The sequence below is a fragment of the Apium graveolens genome, chromosome 4, assembly GCF_009905375.1.
Source record: "Apium graveolens cultivar Ventura chromosome 4, ASM990537v1, whole genome shotgun sequence".
In the NCBI taxonomy this organism is placed as follows: Eukaryota; Viridiplantae; Streptophyta; class Magnoliopsida; order Apiales; family Apiaceae; genus Apium; species Apium graveolens.
In genome coordinates this window covers 226,819,570-226,832,069 of record NC_133650.1, presented here as the reverse complement: position 1 = coordinate 226,832,069, position 12,500 = coordinate 226,819,570, and positions in this window count along the sequence as shown.

Here is a 12,500-nt window from a genome sequence, read left to right as displayed (position 1 = left end):
TGTTATTCGCTCAACTACCTCAAATAAATAAAAATGTTTATAAATTATTTAAAATATTTTATCCGGAAATTTCCTTTAATATTGATACCTGGAAATTAGTTATTTACTTGCTGGGTATTTTTGGCTCACTCTTGCTTTGTAAATTCTAATTTCTTTCAGAATCAAATGAGGATAAAACTGAATTGCTTTTGATAGACAACAGAATTTAGAGAGATCTCCGATGCAAGAGGACGAAGATGTTAGAAAAGTACGACAAGGGAATTAGTACAAAGGTATTTAATCTTGTTTTTTTAGTTGTTGTGAATTGAAGAAGGTTAGATTCTTATTTCATACCATAACCTGTAAACGATCCGAAACTAAGGGGTCATTTGTATATTATTTTATATTATGTAAAGATTGTTTAGTGACACCAAATTTTGACCCCAGATTTGGGTTGTTACAGTCAAAGCACCTGCAAAGTATATCTCAGACAAAAACTTGAAAAAACTCTTGAAACTGTCAGGTTTTTGATTAGCATCTGTGAAAGCCAAGTAGTTGGTACCGTCCTTAAGGATAACAGCTCTAATAGTGTTTGAAGCCATGGCAAGTGTTTGAATTTGAGTGTGCAAGAGATTTGAAAGAGAAAGAGCTCGAAATGAGAGAAAACAATTAAGGTTTATAAAAACTAGGTCAATTGAGATCTCAAAAGATTAAAGAGGGGTTATGTCGAGATGTCTGGGTATTTATAGAAAAAGGTAAATGACTTGTCGAGAAGTAGGAATAAATGTTTGGGATTTTCTTATCAAGAAATCACGTGAGAAAATAGATACATATCGATATGTCACTTTTCTGACTCTTGTCGAGAACTAGATAGTGACTTATCGAGATGTCAAATCAATACCCAGTTTGTCCTGAATGGACTAAGTTTTACCAATTTTTATTTGAATAAATCAAAATAAAATTAGAATGATTTTATATTAAAAGTATTTTACTAAAATAATTTATTAAATTAAATTATTTCAGTTCTAAGTTATATAGAACTCTAAAATTAATACTTGTAGATAACTCTATGAGTTAACATATATCAAGATCTCTACAAGACTTATCGAGAAGTCATAATGAGGCTTGTCGAGAAGTCCTTCGAGAAGTCAAGAAAAAGACTTATCGAGAACTCTATTGAGAAGTCTCAAAATGACTTGTTGAGAAGTTAGTTAGACTAATCTAGAACTCAGTTCTCTATATACTTTTGTTCTTTTTGGTTCTGTCTTATATTAATTTCACATATTGAAAATGCAAATTAACATTTAGACAGTTTTTCTTAGAACTAAAAAAAATCCAATTTTAATTTTGAATTTCGAAAATTAAATATACATAAAATTCTGAAATATTTATAAATCATATTCTAGTTAATTTCCAATTAAATCAAATTGATTTTGATTTGTTAGAAATTATTCTGCTACAACATTTTTGTTGATTTCTTGCCTTTAGGATATAGAGTTTAACATTCCAATTTCACCAACAAGTCTAGTCAAAGTTGCTTTATCCAAATGTTTAGTGAAAATGTCAGCTAATTGTTTTCCTGTTGGAACAAAAATGAGCTCAATAGTACCATTTGCAGCATGTTCTCTAATAAAATGGTACCTTATATCAACGTGCTTAGTTCTAGAAGATTAACTAGATTAGCAACAATAGATATAACACTAGTATTTTCACACATAATTGGATTTTTGTGTAACACTAGGTCATAATCCATTAATTGATTTCTAATCCAAAGTACTTGAGCACAACAACTTCCAGAAGCTATGTATTCATCCTCAGCATCCATTGATTGATTTCTAATCCAAAGTACTTGAGCACAACAACTTCCAGCAGCTATGTATTCAGCCTCAGCTGTGGAAGTTGACACATATTGTTGTTTCTTACTGTACCAAGATACAAGTCTTTGAATAAGAAATTGACAGCTTCCACTAGTACTCTTTCTGTGAACCTTGAATTCAGCAAAATCTGCAATTGTGCATCCAACAACTTCAAATTATGTTCCCTTAGGATACCATAATCCCAAGTTTAGTGTTCCCTTTAAGTATCTAAAAATCCTTTTCACAACCATCAAATGTGATTCCTTTGGATTGGATTGAAATCTTGCAAACAAACATGTTGCAAACATAATGTCTGGTCTACTAGCATTTAAGTACGACAAAGATCCAATCATTCTATAACCTTAGATGTCTACACTTTTTCCTTTCTTATCTTCATCCAACTTTGTAGCTGTAGACATAGGTGTAGATGCAGGTGAACAATGAACCATTCCAAATTTCTTCAATAAATCTTTAAAATACTTGGTTTGGATGATGAAGATTCCATCACTTCTTTGGCTAACTTGAAGTCCAAGAATGTAACTTAATTCTCCCATCATGCTTATCTCATATTCACTCTGCATGAGTCTTGAGAACCTTTGGCATAATTTTTCATTTATAGAACAAAAAATGATATCATTAACATAGATTTGTATTGGGAACATATCACCACCATGCTGCTTGTAGAATAGAGTCTTGTCAATTATTCCTCTAGTGAATCCATGTTTAAGCAGAAATTCTGATAATGTGTCATACCAATCTCTAGTGTAACACCCCCAAATCCGGGGTCGGGGATCCAGGTTGTCACGACTTCCATTTCCCTTAATAATACTTAATCTTAATAATCAACCAACTACTGCGTATTGTGACCCCACAATATACACACACACCACAAGTTATAGTCTCAGAGATGAATACCCAAAAATAACACAAGTCATTTTATTCCACAATTATAAACCATTACACCTTAAAAGGGTTTCTGAATAAATTTACATATTCTTTGCCATTATTACAATTCATAAGTATACATAAGTCTGGTACATCAAAAGTTGAAAGCATAGCCTATTGGTAGTTCCTACCTCAGCTACAACGGCATCAACGCCTACTGGAAACTGCAGAACGTTTCCTATCCACTCACGAATTGGGAGCTTAGTCCTGTTCATCTTGTCTATCTGTTATTGTGTGATGAAAGAAGAAAGCAAGGGTGAGCAACAAGCCCACCGAAATAATATGTATAATAATTAACAATATATGAGCATTCTCATAGTACTCATGAAAGTCTTGGTCAAGTAAAAATGAACCAAGTTTGATATCTTAACACGACCAAGTCGCAAAATATTCAGTATATATGTATATATACTTTTCAAAATCTTGGAAGTCCTCTTCCATGCATAATATACACAGAGTTTCAGTTTATAACTATATAAAAATATCGTTGCAAGGTGATCTCATATATTTAACCTTGTCTCAAAGTTTTTGTGAAAATCTTTGTCATGCATAAGATAATCATTAACCAGATATAAGTTGAAAAGATGAAGTTACAAGATACTCCAATATACTTATATATTTTCCGGATACTACTTGAACTACCACCGTTCAAGGTATCATCAGTTTTTAAAGTTCATCACACAGATGAGACTACAAGATAAGACTTGAATAGATTCAATCTTTGGAATATTATTGAATGAAATGAAGTTACGAGATACTTCATTAAGTCCCGATATATATATATATCCATATATATCTCTCATACATTTCATGAAAACCTCTGTCATGTAAAGTATGAGCAGATCCAATGAATTTGGAAAGAAAAGAATTTTTGCATAAACCCGATATCTTGCTGATCAGGCAAAGATACCAATAAGTAACCTTTTCTACTAGTAGATGGATGAATCCCCCACCGGTCATCACCCTGGGCGCATTAGGACCTTGTGTTGGACCACCACCCGGCCTCTTACGCATTGATGGACTGCCACCCAGCCACTTACACTTTGATAGACCGTACCCCGGCCTGTCGCTTATGCCGACTCAATTATATGGACTTACTTCCCGAACGTTGGGTAAGTAATCAATTCATTTATCAAAACAGCAACCTTGTTGCGAATATAAAATACACCACAGAGCCGGATCCCTCAATTTTGAAGCGAGTATTTAAATCCCCTTCGAAAGGAAGATCTTAAATTTGAAAACGAGTTTTAGGATCCGCTCTAACTTTTAAAATCATTTTGAAGACTCGAAAACATTTTTAAGAATGTTTGGAGTAATGCTGATTTAATGAAATAAATCAGTCCCGATATATTAGGAAATATCTGAATATTATTATTTAAATAATATTCCCTTAAGGATAATCCTTATAAAAATAATTGAAGTAGAAGTTTTAAGACTCATACTTGAAATGAATAATAAATAACCAAAGATATACTTATACGAAAGTACGATCTTTATTTGAATAATCGAAAATAAGTTTGATTATCGAAACATTATTCTTTAATAAAATAAAGAATATTATTTAATAAAAAAAGCGGAGTCTTAATTCCTCGAATGAATATTTAAAATAATATTCATTAAATAAAATAAAGTTATCGAATAAACCTTATTCGATTAATAGTTTTGAAAACTATATCAATATATATATATATATATATATATATATAAATATATATATATATATATTATACTCGGGAACATCGACTCCCGGTTTAGAAAATGTTCACCTTTGGGTCCCCTATACTAAGGGTATACGCAACTACTGCTTATCTCTAGCATATGTATTATGCAACTTATAAGCATTTAAATCAACAATTAGATATCAAGATTACGAAACAGACATGCATATATCCCATATCAGCATGCTCCAATATATCACAAAATTTGCTAATAACAATCATGCACTTATCACAAGATAATGCATATACATATATTTACATCACAACAACAGTATAACGGGTAGAAAACTTGCCTGAGTGTTCCCGGTTAGACTTAAGCTTAGAGTGGGTCCGATAACCTATGAACAATAATATAAGTCGGAATTAAACCACGGTCGCTTAAGAAACTAGACTTTAACCAATTGAACCCTAACGTTTGCTTATGGTCACTTCTACGCTTAACGAATCACATAAGTCGTTCGAGTACCCTAGACTCCACCATTTTTAATAAATTAACCATTAAGAATTTTAAGGCGATTCTTTCGCGAGTACTCTACGAACTGCCTAATCCACTTTACATAATTGTTTCATACTCCAATTAGTCATTTAAGGGCCTTAACTAAGGTTTCAAAGTAAGGCTAGGGGTAATGGTTCGTTCGCAAAATGCCATTACTTAAAACGGTCGTTTCTCCTAAACCGTACATCGGATTTAAGCGAACCACATATCAAAATGAAGCTTACGACATAATCTAACTAAACATGGCAAAGTCACAGATTCAATAGTTAGCTCTCTGTCCCGAACACTAAGAACAAGCAGTTGTATGAAATTGGGCATTACGACGACTATGTTTACGCGATTACCAAGTTTTAAACCACTCCAAACAACCACCATTCAACTCACAACCAACAATACAACCAACCCTCATCCAAACCTTACTACATCAGTCCCCAAACCTCAAGATTTTCCAATTTATACAACCCCACACACGGACTACTAGCTATACTTAAGTTTCATTAACTATAAACAAGATTTCAACATCCAAATCACTACAAATCCAATCCAAACTCTAAACACACAAGCATCATGCTTCTCATTTACTATAACCATCAAAACCATCGTAATACTCAAAGTAAAGCTTGGGTTTGAAGGTGTTATACCTTCCTTGGAGTGATTAGAGTAGCTAGGAAGTCTTAGAGAGCCTCCTACAAGCTTGACCTTTCCAAAGAAATCAAGAACACAAAGTTAGGTTTTAAAGTTTCTAAAAGTCATATTGAAAGAACTGTCAAAACTAGGGTCTTACCATGCTTCTTTGGACGAGACTTGTGAACAAGAGTTGTAGGCCATCTCAATACCTTTCCAAAGAGCTATAGAACATACTATTTGAGTAAGTATTGAAGGAGATATGGTATTTTGAAGTTGCTGCTCCGGTTTTGGCCGAGAGCTTTTGTTCTTGGAAAGCAAAAGTCAACTTCTAATTTGTGTTTTGTGATTTGTTTTTCCTTGGCTTGGTTGCTACCTTTTGTTTGTTAATTAAATTGTTACCATGGTAAAAATTGTGTGGCTCACAATCGACCAACCAATCCTTCCCACTTTGTCATGCTTATGTCATATGCTTATGTCATCTGCTTACACTTGTCCTCCTCTTGTTGGTGTGATGACATCATCCTCCACTAACCCCTTTGATTAACTCCTAATTACTTGGCTAATGATCGCTGATCTGTTATACGGTTCGTTTAACTTTCGTTCTCGTTTATCGTTTGTGGGATCATATCCGGGATCTTATTACTTGGGTTCCCCTAAACCTTTCTCAATATTTTATATTCCTTTTATGATCCTCTCTTATAATTCTTGAATTTAAATCCTTTTAATCATGTTATCTTATACTCATTTCTTTCGGTATCTGGTGGATTTTTGGAAAAAATCAAAGTGTTCGAATTCGAATTCTACCGACCTTTACATACACTCATTTACTTTATGGAATACTAATACGATCTTAGAATATCCATAACAGTACTCCTATTTATCGTGGGCTGATAATTTTCCTTAATCAGCATCATCAGCAAAAGTTACTATTCATCAGGGTTTCAAAAAGTCCAAAATTTTTGGGGTTATTACAGTCTCCCCTCCTTAAAAGGATTCCGTCCCGGAATCAGATTGAAAACAAATGGGGGTACTTTTCTAGCATTGTACCTTCTAACTCTCAAGTCAATTTTCCCACATTGTGGTTCTGCCACAAAACCCTGACTAGCACGATAACCTTCCTCCTAAGCACTTGTTCATTTTCGATCTATAACCCTTCCTAGTTGCTCCATATAGGTTACGTTTGGTTGCATGCCTATGCGCTCATATGCCCCTATTTGTCTGGCATCCGGATTACACTTTCTTAACAATGATACGTGGAACACGTTATGAACTTGCTACAGTTTCGGGGGGTAGGGCTAGCTCATATGCTAACTTCCCAATATGTCTTAATACCTCAAAGGGGCCAACAATTCGTGGGCTTAGCTTTCCTTTCTTTCCGAACCTCATTCATCCTTTCCAAGGGAATACCTATAACAGCACTAGGTCCCCTACTTCCTATTCTTTGTCCTTTCATGTCAATTCAACATACTTCTTATGTCCATCTTGGGTTACTACTAGCCGTCCTCTGATTAGATCTATTATATCCTTGGTCCTTTAGACTACTGCTGGTCCGAGCATCTTGCGCTCTACAACTTCATCCTAACATAAGGGAGATCGGCATTGTCTTCCCTCAAGGATCTCATGAGGCGACATCTCGATAATGACATATAATCTATTATCGTAAGAAAACTCAATCCGCGATAAATGATCATTCCAAATTCTTTCAAGTCTATTACACAGACTCTAATAATAGCTTCTGGCACTATAGCTTTTGCTTCTCAATACTCCTTCTTTTCTTGTTCGTAGTCATTACTATCTTCCGTACATAATACTATACTGGTTACACTTTTGCTCGTTAGTATTCTATAACCTTTTAATAACCACGTCAACCTTAGTATCATGAACGCGTTAGATTCGGAATACCACCGCACTGATACTACTTCCTTTAGCTGCTTCCATCTTCGAAAGCTTGATCTATCGTATAGAAGTAAAAGATTTTATTGAGAGATCACTATGATCATGAACACTTGTTCTATTGCATAGTTAGTACAGAAGGTGGCCAGCCTTTAGTACTTGACAAGCAATTAAACAACATGTGGTATCCTATTAGGCTTCTATCACACAGATAGATAGTCATTCGACAATACCTCCCCTTCTGGAAGGGTTGTTCTTCTCAGCTTATACAAAATGAAAAGGAGAGAAAAGAATGAATTGAAGAGAATTGTATATAAAAAAAATACTGCCACAAATATCTGGCTTGGAATCTACCTCTGAACTATAGAGGTTTGTCATAGGAGAATAAAACATATGTGTATATATATATCAACATCAAGTATTATAGCATCGCATTTCACGTGCCAGAATATTTACTATTCCGTCCATCATTCCATGGATCCATGCTCTTGCTCGAGCTCATAAACACTCACTTTTGAACCCTCGACATCGAAACTCGAATAAGGGATTTCATTCTAGACATCATTGTTACTAGAATTTTATGCTTGCACTGCAACCTTCCTCGTATAGTAATACGACTCTCTATTCATAAGAGGGAATAGATATATAATATGTAAATACTCCACTAGGTAGTCTATCAGTGATAACTTATATATCAACACGACCCCATTAGGGGTACTCAATCTCAACATCCATTCCAATACAATTCTCACGGCTGTAATCGGCTCATTACTCGCAGAATCATTGTTACAATACTATGGTCCACCACTGACCTACTGTAGTCATTCATTTTCTATGAAATCTTAATAGCTAACCATACGGAGTCCATACATGTCATATCGAATTCTTCTAAGGAGGCAACATAATCACCATTTCATGATTCATGAAGAACACTCCTGAACTTGGCGTACATATGACATGAAGCAGATAAAATTGCAGAAGAGTTTCAATAAAAGCAACGATAGCAGGTTAATACCATTATTAACCATATGTCTTTATTAGGAGACATGAAGCTCAAAGGTTCATTTAGTCCTTTCATAACATGGTCCTGGATTATCTCAAGATATGACCTTATAAGATAGATAGCCCGCTCACGGCGATTTTATAAATTAAATATTTACCAAACTACTATCACGGTTGATATCGCACAATCATCAGAAGGACTGTCAATCTTTTAAACCATAATACAATCTTCACGACTTTAACAATTATCACTGTATTCCTCTGGCACGAGCGCCGATAATTGTCTTCTTACACTTAAAGTGTCAGCCACCTCTTTGGCCTTTCCTGATAGTAATATTTCCTTACAATTAATGTCATTTTAACCACCTTCACTAAATTTTCTACCTCATTTCAAATCACTGCTTATGTGAAAATGCTTTTCTTAAGTCCTTGTGGTAAAAAAATCACCATTTTTCCATAAGTCACTGCCTTAGTCTTTAAATGTAAACATTATCATGGCTGACTCTTGATCGTACTTAGGACATCTTTTATGTGCCACAAAGGCTTTTGGTGGTCTTATTGGCGACTGGGCCCTTCTTGCTTTAACAATTATGTCCTTCATTGGTTCAATCTATACTTCTTATGGTTTAACACATGCCCACCTGGCATTATTATAATTATGCCATTTTTCCTTTATCAAATTTCTATTCTTGAGAACTTCGAATATTACCTTTCTTCTTATAAAACCTCTAAGGTTATCCTAATCGTTCCTCCTGTATTCCCTAGATACAGGGCATATCAAAATATCATTTGCTAATACTAGAACCATTGTTTATACACCTCTGAAAAATTTCTCCACTGATCCTTAAAGGTTGTTGTTACCTTAATCCTTTCCAGTTCATACTGTCAAAACTCATATTGTCCCTATTAAGGGTGAAATGCCAACCTTCATGCATTCCCCTATGGTTCATCTCAAGTTATTGAAGTTATATCCTTAATTCAACCTTTAAAAAGGTACTTGCATCCTTCCATGGATAAATCAAGTCATATATCTTTGATAGATTATCTTATTCAATCATTCCCACCCAGATAATCTATACCAATTTCACAATAACATCCTTATTCAAACTGAGGTCAACCCATATGGCCTTCAAAAGATAACAATGGTTACCCGCTTTTCTTTCCTAATTTGGTAATGACAACAGGGATGTTTTGGAAGATATTGGTCGTGTTCAACGTGAACTTCTTCTTAATAATTCCTCATTTACTTTTGTTGTTTATCTTAACAGTCATCTCAATGTTGGGATATTTTTCATACCTGGCGTATCCCTTTCTGGGTATCATGCCACCGGTCTTACACTTCACATTCTTGAAGGTCAATTCCTTCATCCAATTTTCCTAATTTCTTACTTTCTTGTCTCCTCAGTCTTTCCACGTCTCATTATTTATCCTTTGAACTATCTCAAGGTTTCCTCGAATCCTCCCAACTTACAGGGGATAAAATATATGTATCTCTTATGCCTTCAACCATCAACTTTAACTTATGGTGAATCACCCTCATCCTGACGAATACATATTTTTCTATTTTTATTGCTACGAGTCTTTAGGGTTTCCTCATACCCAACTCCCTTATCATTCCTCAAACTCTATTGTCTTTATTTTCCTTTCCACTTCAATTTCTTTTTATTTTCTTTTCTATTACAATCATTTCATGAACCCACTACTCATTGACTTCAAACATCACGTCGTTCTGGGATTCTTGTCATCAAACCGAATCTTGACAACTTTTACAACTTAGCTTCATAATTCATCATACTCGTCCGCCTTTGTTCTGACTCTAAAGCTTTTACACTATCTCCATAACCTTGGGAATTACTTTCCCGAAAACAATTGACTGAACTTTAATCAGTTTATTCTAACCTCTGGCTCCGTGCCTTTCTTGGTCTTTCACCAGCGGGTGGCCTCTCTCTTAGGAGGGTAAGTGACAAAAACAGTCTTTTGTGATTCGTCCATCATTTAGAATCTCAAATGATTCCTATATTTCCTTTAGTCAGGCTCTCGCCTCTACTGGGTTCGCTTGTTCCTTGGAACTCTGAGAGCTTAGCGACTTAAAGGTCCTGAAAGAATTTCCCACCGCACTGTCTCCTCAGGGTAGTGGTTGGGGATAATAGTCTAAGTTCTTTTTAGACAGGTCCATGAATTGCCGAGACGATAAACCTTTCCTTACTTGACTTTCTGTTTCCTTAGTATGAAACGTTTCATCCTTCTCCCATACTTGGGATTATCTTATACGTTAAAATCCTTGTTTTCCACTTCATTATGTTATGGGCTCCTTCTTTCTTAATGGAAACCTCCCTGACCATCACATTCGGGGTTTGCCCTAAATCTTATTCCTCGAGCTATGGATTTCATCTAAGATCCAGTCCTTAAGCTCTTAAACGTTTGGAACCCAAATTCTGTAGGAATACCTCATTATTCCCTTATCATCTTCCTTGGTATTAATCTTTTCTCCAGTCATTGACTCTCTTCCTTCATTCATCACTTTTTCTTGGCACAATATGATCTATTTCGATAATTCGGGCTGTATTGCAATCTCAAACAACATTTCGGTACCGACTCCGGTTACATTCACTTCTATTTCCATTTTCTTAAATCTCTTATCAACTCTCCCAAAGACATTTTCATCTTGAGTCTCTCCTTTATACTAAGGGCATTAGCCACCATTTTGGATTTCCCTGGATGATAAAGAATCTCATAATCGTAATCCTTGATTAGCTCTAACCACCTCCTCTGGCGCATGTTGAGCTCTTTTTTGCGTGAAAATGCACTAGAGCACTTATGGCTTGTGTAAATCTCGCATTTCTCTCCATACAAGTAGTGCCTCCAATCTTTAGGGCAAAACTATTGCCACGAGCCCAAGCTCATGGGTGGGCATATTAAATTTTATATTCCCTTAATTGTCTTGACGCGTACGCGATTACCTTGTTGTGCTGTATAAGAGCACCCTATTTCTATGTGAAGCGTCAATACAAATCGCAAAATATCTTTTTTCCATCCGGCAATGCCAACATAGGGGTCGTCACCAATCTTGGTTTCAGTTCTTGAAAGCTATTCTCGCATTTCTCTGTCCATTCAAACTTCTCAGTCTTACGAGTAAGTCGCGTTAAAGGGGCTACTATCTTTGCAAACTTGAACGAACCTCCGGTAGTAACCGGCCAATCCTACCTCTGGTAGTCGCCCTGACCATGGTCATTTATTCCTTAGCGATCATCTCTTCAGTCTTGTTAGGATCCTTCACGAGATCCTACTCAGCAACAATCCCTTCTGGGATAACATCCTTAATTGTTACATCCTTAATATGAACATCATCTAGTCCCTCGTTAGGGTGCTCCATTGGATCCACAATCTGATCCCCAATATGTAGTAAAACATCATCATATTATTGCTCTTGAACTTCAGGGTTCGGAGTCCCACTACCATATATGATAACGAACTACGCTTCTATCACGATATTTATAAGGGTTCCCATAAGGGTTTTAACTGTCAGTATTACGTTAGGTAGTCTGACTATAAACTTGGCGAGAGTTCTTATTATCTTAGTGAACTTATTATTTTAACGTCACATCATCTCTGAGGTTTATAACGCTTGGCTCTGATACCATTTCTGTAATACCCCCAAATCCGGGGTCGGGGATCCGGGTTGTCACGAGTTTCATTTCCCTTAATAATATTTAATCTTAATAATCAACCAACTACTGCATATTGTGACCCCACAATATACACAAACACCACAAGTTATAGTCTCAGAGATGAATACCCAAAAATAACACAAGTCATTTTATTCCACAATTATAAACCATTACACCTTAAAAGGGTTTCTGAATAAATTTACATATTCTTTGCCATTATTACAATTCATAAGTATACATAAGTCTGGTACATCAAAAGTTGAAAGCATAGCCTATTGGTAGTTCCTACCTCAGCTACAACGGCATCAACGCCTAC